At 31.6% G+C, this 11,528-nt stretch overlaps 1 long non-coding RNA gene across 5 annotated transcripts; it reads left to right on the forward strand.

Moving 5' to 3' along the window:
* Positions 1 to 5,714: 5,714 nt before the first annotated feature.
* Positions 5,715 to 10,833, forward strand: LOC132605663 (uncharacterized). 5 transcript variants are annotated; one of them, XR_009569378.1, is made up of 5 exons: positions 5,718 to 5,995; positions 6,325 to 6,375; positions 6,648 to 6,703; positions 8,461 to 8,603; positions 10,096 to 10,833. It is a non-coding gene; the product is annotated as an uncharacterized LOC132605663 (long non-coding RNA). The 5 variants fall into 5 exon arrangements; XR_009569376.1 differs by having other exon boundaries at positions 5,715 to 5,995; positions 6,325 to 6,703; XR_009569375.1 differs by lacking the exon at positions 5,718 to 5,995 and having other exon boundaries at positions 6,002 to 6,375.
* Positions 10,834 to 11,528: the final 695 nt, after the last annotated feature.

An 11,528-nucleotide genomic window follows, 5' to 3' on the forward strand; every position in this document is an offset into this window, starting at 1 on the left:
TCTCGAGTTTAAATAAGTTTGGGCTTTGACAAAGTCCAACTCGTGCAACATTTCAATTTCCAAAAAAAAAAAAAAAAAAACGGTTACAAGGATTTAGACTGGAACATTTTGGTACTCTAGCCTACCTTCCAATTTATATTTTTTGTTTTTGAGAGAAGATACGTGTTAACATTAAATTTAAGACCTCATTTCTCTTAAATTTGCACGCAGCTCAAAAGGACAAAATCTGCCATTTCTAACTTTAAAAACATCTCTCGAACTCAAGCTAACATTTTGAAATCATATTATGAATAATTAAGCAGTTCAAAAGAACTTACTCCATTTTAGTGCTTAACACTTAATCTCATTTGATCTTTAATCCATTTTCGAAAGAAAAAAAACCATTTGATAAAGTTTATCATGAGAAAAGTACTCAATTTAGCAACTAAGAATCACGTTTTGCCTGGGATTCATCTGAGGTTTAGGAAAAGAAACAAGTAAAGAATTGGTAAAGTTTTTTACAAATCAACAATCTAGCATATAACTAGTATATTATAAAGGGCCCTTTACGTATATATACATCTTAATGAGAAATATTTACGAAACGTGACGATAATTTTATATTTATAAAACATAATATAACAAATCCTATACAAAACATGCTTTATATTTTTTCCAAATTTTTTTTATTTTTTTTAAAAATATATATTTTTTTTAAAAAAAATAATATTTTTTTCGCTCAAAAACTTATATATGAAAGTTGTATGAAATGTGTATATCTGGCTCAAGACTTAAAAAGTTTTCTCAAAATTTAGTGTATGAAAACGGTATGAAAAATGTATGAAATGTGTATATCTCGATCAAGGCTTAAAAAATTCGCTCAAAATTGTGTGTATGAAAACAATATGAAATTTGTATCTTGCTCGTGTCTTAAAATTTCGCTCACATTTTTGTGTATAAAGTTCATGTTAGATTTCTGTAAAATTAATACAACTACAACAACATTGTATACAATTTTGATACAACATTCAAGACTTAAAATAATCGCCCAAATTTTTGTGTATGAAATGTGTATATCTTTCTCAAGGCTTAAAAAGTTCGCTCAAATTTTATGTATGAAGAACGTATGAAATGTGTATATCTTGATCAAGGCTTAAACATTACGCTCAAAATTTTATGCATGAGAATGGTATGAAATGTGTATATCTCCCTCAAGACTTAGAATTTCATTCACATTTTTTGTATATAAAGTTCATATTAGGTTTCTGAAAAATTAATACAACTACAACAACATTGTAACAATTTTCATACAATATTCAAGGCTTAAAGTTTTCGCTCAAAATTTTATATATGAAAATTATATTAAAAATTTCGCTCACATATACACATTTCATACATTTTTCATACACAGAAATTTGAGGTAATTTTTTAAGCCTTTGAGCAAAAAAATAATAATTAATATTTAAAAAAATATATATAATAAAAAATATATATATTTTCTGAAAAAAAATAAAAAAACGAAAGATATATGAAAATCCGTCATGTTTCGTAATATATCGTTATGTTTGTAAATAAGGAAGACTATCGTTACGTTTCGTAAATATTTCTCCTTAACATGTATACATACGTAGTTTTCCCTATTATAAATGAAGAAGAAAATCAAACTTATGGGCTCGGGCCCACTTGTATAATCTCATGATTTTCTCAAATTTCAGTACAGTTAATAGAATAATTATACACTCCATCTTGAAATCTTAATTGACACCCATATAAATAGAAGTAAAAATACTAAGAGAAGATTATGGGTACCCGCTTTAACTAAAATCACTGAGTTGGAATCAGGATTAGTAACAATTCCAAACGTGAAATTCAATACCTAATTAAAGCCTCCGTCTTTTCCACCAATTCAAACTCCATTATCAATTTTTCTACCCAAATCTCAACTATTTAATTAGAACTAGAAATAACTATTTTACCACGTAAATGCGAGAAACAGAGAGTGGAATAGCCTTCAAGTGAAATAAACTGTTGTACCTCTAAAGCCTCCTTATTCCTAAACCTCTATTAGCAATATTGTTTCTTAACCCTTCCATATCTCACGTGACGCATCAGTCATGTGAGTGGGCTTCACCCATTCTTTACTTTATATTTAGCCCTTAGCTGTAGAATCATTCTTCCTCTTATATTCCTGTTTCTATTTTTTTTGTTAACTGATATCTGTAGCATATGCTACTACACCACACGGACAAGCAGCAAATTAAATACTCATTTAACTAAAAAGAAAAAGTTTCCTTATGCACATACATAATTTATTCAAAGTTTACAGCTTGACTATATCTTTAAATACCTTCCTACAACCGTAATTAGCCCAAAATAAGTATTAGGAAAATACGAGACTTTACATAATTTATCATTATAAAAATAGTAGGGTTGACATCTGGGAGTCATAGCAACAACATAGAAAAAAAAAAATATTACTCAGACTAGAGACAGCGTCGCGGGGCGGAACGAAAATGACTGAGAGAGAAATGCCTCTTGTTTTTAAGTGTTAATGTATTTTTATTTTGGTGGAAAAGAATTCTTCTCCAACTTACATTCATCATAATAGGTTGGTGCTTAGTCCTTGTAATAGTAGGGACAAGAATGAGTGGATTCCATCATTTAGTAATGGCGACATCATGATTACAGAGGGGTGCATTTAAACCAAAGCCAAGACCATTTGTTTTAGAGAATTAGGGAGAAATTCTTACGTGAGGTACCATTTGTGTCACTGTCCTTTTTTTTTTTTTTTTTTTTTTAGCACTGTCATCTCCCCATACGTACTACGATTACCAATTAGGATTAAGATCTTGTAATATTGGAGATTTGTAGAGTAAGATTTAATCTTAAGTTACAGTTTTGGTTAATTGACGGGTTGACTAATTAATTGGTAGCAAGATCGAAATATGTTTATAAATTTGGGTCTTGAATAGAAGTAAGGTTGTGAGTATTGATTCTTCTTGATTCTAATTTCCTAAGGTTACGGTTTACCTTATGGTGAGATTTCGATTAGCGAAGCGTATGTTTAGATGATATTGTCGGAGAATTGATGTAATTGAGTGTTTGTTGCCCGAGTTTTCTTGCCGGGAACGATAGAGTGTCCGATGCCCGAGGTCTTTGTCGGGATCGTGAGAGTGTGCTCGTGATCTGAGGTCATATTCCAGAGCGAGTAGTACATGGACTTCGCAGGTCCCCCATGGGTCATGATCGCCGAGACGTGGAGTTACTCCATTCGGGACATGTTGTACAAATCTGCATATGCATTGCATTCATCCTACATACATTATTTCATTGCATTGTATCTTGGTTTCGATTGAAAGAAAAAGGAAAGGACAAAAAAATAAAGCAAAGCACTCGAGCATCTATATCTATATCTATATTCTATTTCTATATTACTACCCATGCTTCGTCGTTAAAAAAAAAAAGAGTGGACCCCAATCAAAAACACCAAACAATATTAAAAAAAAAAAAGTGGACCCTACCATCTCCATGTAAAAAAAAAGTGGACCCATATTGAAAAAAATCAAGCACTATTAAAAAAAAAAAAAGTGGAATCCATATTAAAAAAACCAAGCAACGTAAAAAAAAACGTGCACCCCATATTAAAAAATCAAACAATATTCATGAAATTCCTAAAATATCCCCATTAAGTCAATAATGATGGATTTATTGCCACATGCGTATCAACCCATTAGTGGGAGTAAATGAAATTATTGTACAGTAAAAAACATGGACTCCATATTATTGCTTTTCTACAAAAGGTTAAGTAGCCAAATCATATAATTTCCTTTCTTTTCTTATATTAGCCTTAGATCTAATCTAGATATTTAACTTGTAAAAGAAGAGAGTCTAAAACATTTGGATTTATAGTACAATCACTTGTAATATGACTATACGTGGTATCATAATTGAGATTGAGACATAGTTATGTGATATCATATTCTGTTTCAATATGTATACATATACTCCTGTATGTGAGATATGTACTGGCATAACTAAAAGCTATATAATTTTGTGAAGCTTATAATAGGTAATATAAGTCAAATGTTATTTATAGAAAACCTGCATAACTATTATATGTAGACTTGTCCGATCCTGGAATAAAATTTTGTATGTTTCCACGTTTTCCCCCTTTTCTCTATTATTATTCTTGCAATATCTTTATTCTAAGATTAAAAGTCTTAAATTGCATCCAAAAGATCAATTTGCAAGGTGGTGATTGGCACATTATATCTGATTCTTTTTAAACGCTAATTCAAATTTTTGTATTTACTTGGTTGTAGCCCCTTGGATGCTAATCATGTGTGGATGATATCTAAATAAGCTACTTGATGCTTATCTACTAAATCTGTAGAGTAGAATGATGAACTCAAAAACATGTAGTTCAACCGATCTTAAAGCATATCATGTTCCTTTTTAAAGATTTTTGGGCTTTTGATTTTTCCCTTTGTGGTGTTTTAGGATTTGATTATAATCACAGGACATAGGCCTGGTGACGTGGCGGAGAAAAGGACCAAAATCATCTATAATGTTTGGGTTTGGATCAAAATCATACATATTCTTTCACATGGTGCACTAATAGTACATTATGTTTGCATAAGTGGTGCACTTTTAGTCACAATCCCAAATAAATTTAACGGAAAAGAACAAAAATGCCCCTGAACTTTTAGAAAAGGTATATAAATACCCTTTATTCATCTATTTTGCTAAAACTACCCCTCAATTCAACTTTTTGGCTCATTTATTCCCCTTGACTAACGGACAACACTATTTTTTTTATTTTTTTTTTTAAAATTAAATTGCACATGACATTTTATTACTGAAAAATTAATTTATTCTTTTAAAAAGAAATCTGAAACCTTGGAATTTTTTTAAATTTGGAAAACTTTTTTTTAACGAGTAAAACCTTGACTAACGGACAACACTAATTTTTTTTCTTTTCAAAATGTGAAAAATTGGATTTTTATAAAAATCTGAAAAAATTAAATTTTTTATGGAAAAACTGTGTTTAAAAAAAAACCAGAAAACTATCTTTTTTTAAATCTAGAAGAAAATTATGGAGTATTAGTTTTGCACATTTTACTTAAAAAAACAATCAGTTTTTCAGATTTAAAAATTGAATTTTCTAAAAAAAAAATGGGGTTTCCACCCGTTAAATTTTTTTTTCCAAACTTAAAAAAATTCCACATGTTTTAATGAAAATCAAATTCTGTTTTTATATATATATATATATATATATATATATATATATATATATATATAAGGCTTACTACATTTTTTTTTAAAGAAATGGATGTTGAAATTTTTTTTTTCCTTATTCTACAAATAACGATTTTTCAGATTTCTTTTTAAAAGAATAAATCAATTTTTCAGTAATAAAATGTCATGTGCAATTTAATTTTTTTAAAAAAATAAATAAATTAGTGTTGTCCGTTAGTCAAGGGGAATAAATGAGCCAAAAAGTTGAATTGAGGGGTAGTTTTAGCAAAATAGATGAATAAAGGGTATTTTTATACCTTTTCTAAAAGTTCAGGGGTATTTTTGTTCTTTTCCGTTAAATTTATTTGGGATTGTGACTAAAAGTGCACCACTTATGCAAACATAATGTACTATTAGTGCACCATGTGAAAGAATATGCATGATTTTGATCTAAACCCAAACATTATGAATACTGACGTGGCGCTCTCTAGGATCAGAATGACTATTTATCTTTTTCCTTAGTTTTTTGCCATTTAAAATATTATCAAAAACAATTGTTTAATTAAATAAAACTCAGGAAATCCTTCGGCCTTAGGTTAAAGCAATCCCAAAAGACGCTAATGTTACCGGTTAAATAGAACTCTAACAGGCACTTCTTTGTCCACACACCTCCTTTCTTCATGTTCTTTCTTCCCAATACCTTACAGCGAGTCTTCGACTTTTCAGATGATGTATGTAAAAAAGACTCTGCATGCGTCCTTATTTACTTCGGTGCCAGGTGAGTACTCTGTCTCTTACTTTCGTTGCAAAGTTGGAATTTATTCCCAACCCATGAATAATTTCTTTCATTTAATTTTACTTTTTTGTCTTAATCAAAATGTATAAGTTTTCTCAATATATTTTGTACTCTGAGTTGCGGCTGTAAAATACTCGAAAGCCATTTATGAATGAATAACTCGGACTATTATGTATTACATGCAACACATTTATAATAAAGCAGTTACACCTGTAGACAATTCAATTTGATTGGGCTTAATCGACTAGAAATTTATTGTAGTACGGGATGGAGGAGAGCCGTCTAAAATCCTTAAACCTTTGCGTGTTCAGTTTCAATACATAGAGTTTTCAGTTCTGCAATGGAGAAGAAGCACACGACCGGTATGTATCTCAATATTTTACTGATGTTTACAAATTGGTTTCTGCATTAGCTGTGTTTGCCTCCATATACACCGATTAACTTGAAATTTATTTGACCGTTCATCGTATTTGGTGTTGCCGAAAGCTGTGATTATAAGGATAAGAATCACTCCCAGTCAATTATTATTTCAGCACTTGCCTTCAGTGTGCTTCTATGCTTCTATGCTTTACTCTATGACATAAATAGTTTGGATTGGACTTTCTGCATTATCTCAATTTATTATGGATGCTAGCATTGCAGGAATAAAGTTCACCTGTAGGATATAACCATCAAGCTAATCAGTGCAAGGTTAGTTCATTGTCAGTTCTATGTACGAATACAAATCTCAGCAATTGGTTCAATTTTCTCAAGGTGTCTCCTTATTAAATACTCTTCTTTTCTCTCTATTTCATAGTGCACAATATAAATTTTTCAATTGGCATGTTGTACACATAGCTATTGTTTAGCAGGGAAATGTTTATTCTTCAAATTCTAAATTCATGATACTTCATAGAGTTGAAATGTCAGTTTTTAGAACTGTTTACATATCTGGTTATAAAACTGGTGACTAGAGTTCAAAATGATATTTGACTCATTTAAAGAAATATGATTAGAGCAAGAAATACGATACAAGAGAAACGGATCATGTTAGTCTTAGCAATTCAAATATGTTAAAACTTAGTTATATAGGTGAATATGCCTATCTCCTGCGTTAGATGTTGTCGGCTTTAGATCCTTTTATCAGTTTGAAGGTATGATCAAGATTGAGGAAAACTTTAACCACTGTTTAAGAAAAAGATGGGTGCAATGTTTAATTGTTGATCATGATGAAACGGAACATGAGTTCTGGAACATAATTCTGCAGTCTTTTTAAGGCTGATTTGTTGAAACTTTACATGATCACTGGACGAAAGGTTACATTATGACAGCTATAGTGTTGCACTTTTGAACTAAGACGTGCATTCTTTGGCATGATTCTAAAAAATTTGAATGTAAGAAGTATATCAATATGCTCTAAGTTGAACTAATTCCTTTACAATAATAAAATCAGTTTAAAGAAATTTGAGATGATTCATCAAAAAGATTATATTCTCTAAGTTTCAAATGATATTGAATCAATTATAGAGTTTATAATGTTATTCAACTGAATAGTGTGATGGTATCTGGCTCCGCAATGGCACAATCACAATTTTCTATCAACTTCTTACACACACATTAACATCATTTGTCAACATTCTACTTTTATTAAGAGGGTATTTGGATTGACTTTTTAAAAGTAGTTTATAAGTTAAAAGCTAAAAGTCATAAGTCGGCAGTACCCAACTTTTGGCTTTTGACTTATTTTTGTACTTTGGCCTAAAAGTAAGTGCTTAAGCATTTTTTATATTTTCCCAAACACTAAAAAAAATAGAAAAAACTTAAAAGCCAATAAGCAGTTAAAACAAGTCAATCCAAACACCGGCTAAGTACTGAAAAAATATTAAGTTTGTTTTCCTTTCTGTTCCACATAAGCAAACAACTGTAAGGTATTGATAATTCCCTTTTTGGAGAGTATAGACTGGTTAGTCTTGTGTTGATGGGAGAATTTAGTAAGGTTGGAGTTAGGATATGTCACCTTTCACAAAAGATACACGACAAGGTACTATTTGAGTACTTCTAGACAGAGTTGGAGGTGACATTTTGAGGTGTAGTTCATGGCTCTGATTCCTTTGTTTGGTTTAAGATGTCTATGGCGCCAAGAGGAAAGAAAATTCTTACTACAAATAGTTATCACCAAGTATGGAGATATTTATAAATCTTTGTACATTGGTTCCAAGAAGAAATTAAAGTACATACAACAATGTCATAATTTAAATATTCTCTTGAGTGAACAATAAAGTATGAGGAAAAAAGAAAAGAAGAAATGTTAAAAATCATCTATCGCAGTGCAAAGCAAGGCGTTGATAATTGAACTTATTCCTTTATGTGGAGTGACTACTAAACCAAATACCATTAGCTCTGAATGTTGAAAGGCGTGTGTGTCATAATATATGCTTCTGAAATCTTAATTTTCCTTTCGCTTGTAGGAGCAGGGTGAGCTAATTATTGCAGAACAGTAACTACGTTATGCAAGGAAAGAAATTAACCAGGCTGTACATCAGGTGAGAGAAGTCGCCAACATACATTCAAGTATGTAGCGCACTCTATTCTGGACATTCTTAGCCTTGAGGTGATCTTTCACAACATGAACTCTGCAACCTGAAAGATCTTACCTAGGCAGTATGGACATTAAAACAGTCACAAAGATACTGCTCTTAAAAGGGTGCAAAGGATGTTCCGACTAGAAATTTTGAGAACAAGGAGTTGAAAAGAAAAATAATATTAGAAATTACGTGTTTAGAAAGCAGTTAACTCTGGAAGTTAGGACTTTGTCTTGAAGTTGTGGTTGGGTACCAAAGACGCGCTCAGTTCTTCTCTAATTCCCCCCCCCCCCCCCCCCACCACCACCCGACTCGCCGAGTGCTTGAACAGATAGTATCATTGTCTTATGGGTTTTGTTTAAAGGGTTTGAGATTCTTTTCTTGCAGGATAAATCGTTAGATTTGCTTACAGGTACATGATTTTTTCCACTGTTGTGAGTGGAACAACGAAACTGAAATAGCGTCAAATAAGTTCTAAAGTAGGTGCTATAGCATATTGATGTTTGGTTTGTAGGTTAGATGGTAATTGTTTGGGCCAGTAGGTGGTCTTGGTATGAGGAAGCAATTGATATGATGCGTGAATTTGTAGGTTGAGAATTATTTCAGACATTACAAACAGGGGCGTATGTAGTGTTCGAGGTGGGGGTTCAATTTGAACCCCTCACTTTCAACGGGGTGCATAAATTTGTGTAAAAATTTATTGAAATTACAATAAATAATAGATATGAACCCATAATTTTTAAAATATCAACGAAGAATCCTGAAAAATTGAACCCATAAAGCTTAAATCTTGAATCCGCTTCTGATTACGACCTATTATCAATTAGACATACAATTGCCCTCTACTAAATAGTTCAACTGTATGTGAAAAGCTAGAGAAAAGACCATCAATTCTTGGCAACTTACTGATAACTGGTTCTAGAACATTGTTACTGCTTTGTTTTGCGGTAACCAATAAACATATGGTAGGCTTTGAACTGTGGGTTTGACCTTTTGGCCAGTTGTGTTGTTGTATGGTAACTTTGTGAAAACTTGATTAGTACTAATTGTACTGTACATGAAACAAGGAGGTAAGATCGCCTTCAAAGTCAATGTTAGCTTTAGTAGTCATGAGTTCTTGACTGAACTAATCAAACAATGTACACTTTCCTATTGTTTTTAGCCTTGAATATTTTATTTGCTTTTATATTTATGCAGCTTTGACTGTAAAGTTTCATTTTAATTTTTCAACGGTTAAATTTATATCCTATTTATGAAAGATTAGAATTCTTTCCCCTTCGCGAAGCGCATTATTTCATATCTATGCTTTTCTTCATCCTCCTTCCAGGTTATTACGCAGAATCTCTATAGATTATAGCACTCAGAACTTAAAATATGAGTTATTGTTTATTTATATAATATGACATCTCTTTTATAGCACTCTGAACTTAAAATATGAGTTATTGTTTATTTATATAATATGACATCTCTTTGTGTCATTTCGTAATCATGAACTCATGATTGTGCTAATTAATTCTGCAGTTGATCGATCTGGTTCTAATTATATCTAATTTGTGGTGTCTTCTGGATGATGATTAAAGAAGAAAGAGAGCAAAAAAAGAGCCACGAGAAAAGAACTATGAACACTTTGAAAAGTTATGCTATGGAATAAGCAGAAGAACAAAAAAGAGTACTGCAATGAACAATCTGAAAACAGTAGTGGATAAACACAACATCATTGACAGGTACGAGACACAAAATGAGGAATGCCAGAATATTGGTGATATGCATTCTTCTACTGATGAGGATAAGAGAGCAAAGGCACAAGAGAATACTGGGAAACAAGATATGTTGCTCCCGACTAGCCTCAATACTGCTAATGGACAAAATAAAGGTGGCATGACCATGGTAGACTTGGGTTCCATATAAGTTATACTTAACACCGGACTGAACCAAAGGCATGGCCCTGACATCCAAAATGTCATTGAACAACTGGTGGTGGAGAGTGATGAGGACAGTGTTTCAATGGAGCATATACAGATGATGATGAAAAGGTAGCGGACAGTTTGGTACAAACATTTGCACTTACATCCATTGAAGATGATTTAAGGCGCAGTTCGGTTCGTCGAAGTGGGGGATAAGAATTTTGGATGTTTAAAATACAGGAATAACCACTGTCTAGTCCCTTCCATGAGCAAGAAATTGGGACACCCACTGGATATTTTTATGTTAATTCGAAAACATCAAAGTAAATCCAAAATGAATTTACCTGGTACTGGAGATGATATTTTTTGCGGCCACGCTACATTTGCTGAAATAACGTCATTGTGATAATAATTAGTTACGGCGGTGGAAATATAAAAATACCAACAAGCGAACTTTTTTGGGGATATGACATAATTTTTTTTTAAAAAAAACTTATTAATAGTTGTGCTTGTGAGGCTAATGAAGGGCCCGAAGTGCTGGCAGATTTATTAGTTTTATTTATATCTATAGTCTGGTGTAGGCTTATAGCTGTTTGATGTGTAATTTTTGATATTATTTTTGGTGTAGTGTAGTGTTTTTGAGTTACGTTTTTTGCAACTTGATGGGACTTTTTTTGAATTTAAGATTTAAAAATCATTGTTTTCGTCAAATTTAGCAAACATAAACTATTAAATTAGTTTGCGCTTGGCTAATTAATTTAAAAAATACTTTTGAGTAGCAATTACTGTTTGGCTTAGCTTTTAAAAAGTGTTTCTATGTATATTTTTGTCAATAGTATTTTTCAAAAAAAGTGTTTTTGGGCAAAAATAATTTTTTCTAGCTTCTAAAAAATCGCTTTTGCTACTCACCATAAGTACTTATTTTCTCTCAAAAGCTTAATCAAACACCTCACATTTAAAAAATAAGCACTTTTGAAAAAAAAAAAAGGCTTGGCCAAACAAGCCTCTTAAGTATGTAATGAACCATTTTGATCATTTAAGTTTGTCAAA

This window comes from Lycium barbarum, chromosome 8 (assembly GCF_019175385.1).
Source record: "Lycium barbarum isolate Lr01 chromosome 8, ASM1917538v2, whole genome shotgun sequence".
In the NCBI taxonomy this organism is placed as follows: Eukaryota; Viridiplantae; Streptophyta; class Magnoliopsida; order Solanales; family Solanaceae; genus Lycium; species Lycium barbarum.